The 4,522-nt window shown below is 46.2% G+C and overlaps 1 pseudogene; it reads left to right on the top strand.

Moving 5' to 3' along the window:
- Positions 1-1,044: 1,044 nt before the first annotated feature.
- On the top strand, positions 1,045-3,356 carry LOC125909079 (disintegrin and metalloproteinase domain-containing protein 21-like; annotated as a pseudogene).
- Positions 3,357-4,522: the final 1,166 nt, after the last annotated feature.

The following is a 4,522-nucleotide window of genomic DNA, read 5'->3' on the forward strand; positions in this document are numbered from 1 at the left end:
ATCAAAACCCAAATTCAGCTGCCTGTTGCTGGAAAGATCAATGTTCAAAGTTTTACTTTGGTGGGAAACGAATTTGAGCTTTATTCAGAAGGCCAGCCAGTGGTGAGAATGCATACTCCTGTTCAAAAGCCATCTCTGAGGGTTTCTCCCTGATGCATGGGGTTTTAAAGGAGCAGAGCATACTTAATCAAACAAGGGAGCGCCATGGTTGATAACGTCTTTTGAACATGTGCAGACTCCATGGTGCATGCTACCAAAGTTACCTCCACTCCCTGGCATCTCCAGCTGAGGAGGGAACCACACATGCATGGGAGGAGACTGCCAGAGGCCAGGAAAGAACCCCAATAAGGGATTAGAGCGGAAAACCCCTGGGGCTCACACATGGTCAGCAGTACTTTCTGTTCTCCCCAGCTGGCATAAAAAAATACTAAAATACAACCTTGTAGTTCACCAAGAATGGAATACTGGCAAATGTTCTCAGTAAACTCAGAGGAAGCTTCAAAGCAAAAACCAAAAGAAACAAATTGCTTAAAAACTAATATCTAACCAGAATGAGACATGAAAAACGACAAAGCTATTTTTTTCATCACCAATAAAGGTAAAATTGACAATGTCCACCTCCACATACCAAGAAAGTAGGAAGCATCAGTCTCCATAATGAGGAAAGGTAGTCATCGATAGAAAGTGACCCAGCAGTACCACAGGACATTGAATTGGTAGAGAAGCTCAGGGTGTTAAATTTGCATATCCCATATTCACTAGCTTGAGGAAAGATGGAATGTGTTGAATAGAGCCATGTCTCTGGGTCTGAGTCCCCACTATGTCCATGTGAGCACGCTTGAACTGGCCCATCTGCCTCTTCCACATCCACCCCGCTGAACTGTTGTGCAGGGTCACACAATGCCACACCCTGGGACTATTACCTAACCCCACAAGTGGCTCCTAGGTGCAGGGTGCTGGCCACCTGGCTCAGTAGTCTGTTCTGTCAGATGGCCTAGACCTCACTTTGCTGAGGATCCTCCATTTATCCACTCTCAATGGTAGATGTCCCTGAGCAGGGGCATGAGGCTGGCAGAGGGCCAGATCACGCTGAGGGCGTCCCTCTTGAAGTTTGCACTCTGAGCAGTGCTATCTCCTTTCTAGGGTTCTGAAGAACATCCCGCATGGCGCTACATCTCCTTGAGGTGTTAATTACCAAGAAGGAGCTGCACAACGGCAAGGGCATTCAGATACCTGGCTGGCTGTCCTGTAGTCTGTGTTTTGGGGACAAGAGACACGTTATCCACATGCGGTGCAAGAAACCCTTGTGGTCCATACATCTGATGGTCCATACATCAGCATTTTGGTCCATAAATACATCATTTTGGTCCATACATCATCTGCTGATGATGACTCAGGATGATCAGGGAGCCATTCAGATGGGCTACCCCTCCATGCCTCCAGACTGTTACTACTTCAGCTATCTGGAGGAGATTCCTCTTTCCATGGTTACCACGGACATGTGCTATCAGGGCCTTGAAGGTATCATTAAGTTGGATGGCATTGCCTATGAAATCAGACACCTCAGTGATTCGCAACATTTGAACACATTGTTTCTCAGAGAGTGGCAGACACCAATGCAATGGGACCTACTTATAACCTGGGATATAAGGAGCATAGGGAACACTCTGTTCCTCAAGCAAATGCCAGTGTAGTGCTCAGGATCCCTAGTAAGTTGTAGTCATCCCATCACGGAATTTTTCTCTCAGTTCCAAAACAATATATAGTGTGTTCAACCATGTGCCAAAATGTGCCCAATTCCTAATAAGGCTAGTTAGCTTAATTGACTCATTGTTTCATGGGATTCATGTAAGTTACTATATTGGTTTCATGATAATTTATAATGAGAGAGATCCAGCTAACATGGGCAAATATGTGTTGCACCAGAGTCCTTTTTTTCGATTCTATGAGTCCAAGTGTTTTCGAATTCTTAAACCACATTCATCCTTAATTGCGATTTGAGATGGATCCCATGAAGTTAATTTCAGTCCAGTTGTATGCAGTATATGCCATCCACAAAGCCCCATCATGATAGGTTATTTAGGCAGACATTATTTACTCATGTCTGTCATAGCAAAACATCAGATTGCAAAAAAAAAAAATATTGCTTTGTGGGTTGACACTGATGAATATGCTTGCCAGAAAAGATCCAACTGCATTAGCACCCAATTAACTGGTATAATGGAAGCTTTCAGTAAGTGTTCCTTCATTCATATGCAGCACAAAATCAGGGGCAGAATAGGCAAGTGCCTCTTCAAATCTAAATGGTGCATTGAAATAAAAGCCTGACCCACAATCATTTTGGAAACTAGTTAGCTGACCCAGGCAAGAATTGTGACTGCAGCTCCTTAGAGCAGTGCTACAGCAATCTATGCTGTATGAATGATTGTATTTTAACCCATGGCAGCAAATGGAATACAGGCAGATGCTATACAGATTGCACCAACTCCACTGCTTGGACACTCGGCAGACCAATCCAAAATATATGTGATCCTCCAGAGTCCTGCTGTGGGGTGTCCTTGTCGGGCCCTGATGACTTCCATATGCAAGATGGAACCCCGTGCACTGAAGAGGGATGCTGCTATCATGGAAACTCCACTGACTGCACTATGCACTGCCAAGAAATCTTTGGCAGAAATTCTGGGAAAGGTGAAGATGTCTGCTATACCATAAATCACAAAGGCAGCCGATATGGACACTGCAGAACACCCCGGGGAATTCAACGCTGAACCCTGTTCCCACACAGACGTGCCATGTGGAAGGCTGCAGTGTAGGATTGTCACACATCTCCCTCAGCTGCAAGAGCATGTTGGATTCCATGTGTCTGAGATCCAGCGTTCTGGTGTTTGGGGCTGGATTCACATTGTAGCATAGGAACAACTGAGATTGGTCATGTGAGAACTGGTACTTCCTGTACCGGAGAAATGTCACAGTCACAGTCACAGAGGGATGTGCAACCATAACAGGAACTGCCACTGCCACTGCCACATCGGTTGGGATCCTCCATGGTGCACTGGACGAGGCACTGGTGGGAGCAAAGACAGTGGACGCCTCTAAGAAGAATTTGGCCAGTCAGGCAAAGTCATGAATCCCTGGTATATCTCAGAGTGGTTTTTGGTCCCATTGAGGCCATAATAGCTGCATTCCTTGTGGTGTTGCCACAAATGTCAGAATTATCAACACTGAGAAAGTTAAGAAAGCGATTGTTGGTGAAGACAACCCATAATTCAGCCTCCAGACCCCTGAACAACTATAGTCAAATCACCTGGTGCCTCTGTGAAACTACAGTAATGAGGCGGCACAGCTGACATCCATGTTTCTAGGGTCTGTGGGAGACACAGGGATCCACAGGCACATCACAGCTCTGACATAGGTCTCTCATGGGTCACTGATGAAAACTCTGAAATAAAACTTAAAAACTGCATGGTTGTGCACTCTATGTGTATGTCTAAGCTTCCAAGAGCCCAAACATAGCCTGAGATTATTTTCAGAGAACCTGAGTCAGCATCTGTGCCTTGAACTGAGGTATATGCTTCCAGAATTAAGAGAAGTTGACACAAGCTCTTTTAGGGACAAATTCATGAGTTGTCTCCAAAACTGTGCTCTTGCACACTTAACATTTTCTCATTCTCCAGGTAATCTGTTTTCCCCCAGTCCCAACGTGGGTTCAGGGTATTGGTGGGCTACCACCCACCCACACTGCCTGTACCACACTGGGGTGTCTGTGGGCTGTGAGGGAAGGGGACTGGCATTAGGTTCCACCTAGCGCAAGCTGTGCCTCCCTGGAGAGCAAATTTTCAAATGTGGGAGACTGAGACCATGAGGTTTAAAGGAGCAGCAAATGAAATGAATCAGAAAGGTAGGCACAAGTACCTATGGATGACTCTGGCATCCAGAGTGAGCCCGGTGAATGTGAATCCCTGCTCTCTTTCTCTTGCCTACTTTTCAGTGAGTTTAACCTTAGATAAGGATCTGCCTAGGATTCCAACTTTGGTTTTCCGAGTGCCTTCTAGAATAACCACACAGAGGTGAGCCTGTGAAAACTAGAGACTTCAGTCCCATCTACTCTCAAGTAATCAGGTACTTGCTACCCTGTGTTCTATGTCCTTATCACTGGGAATGTGGGATGGAGACATGTCCTTCCCTGGGTCCTTATGTCCCCTTGTTCTGGGCTCTATAAGTCATAAATCCTGTGCCTCCATTTCCTTTGTTGGGGTTGCACTGAAACCCCACCTTGATTCAACAGGGCCCCGTGCATCTCATGTACCCAAAGCAAGAGATCAGATGCCTAGGGAGCCGCCTGTCCACCCCTGAGCAATGGCTCTTGCCTCTTCCTTCAGCAGGACACAGTCTACATGTTCTTAATTCTGTACAACAGCTGGGGTCCCCAGAACATTTGTCCCCGAGGATGGGATTGGAGGCCTAGGTGGTGACCTCCAACAATGTGTTAGCACTGAGAATGGCTCACTCATTCCTCACCCCC

The sequence above is a fragment of the Panthera uncia genome (genome assembly GCF_023721935.1).
Source record: "Panthera uncia isolate 11264 chromosome B3 unlocalized genomic scaffold, Puncia_PCG_1.0 HiC_scaffold_1, whole genome shotgun sequence".
Classification (NCBI taxonomy): domain Eukaryota; kingdom Metazoa; phylum Chordata; class Mammalia; order Carnivora; family Felidae; genus Panthera; species Panthera uncia.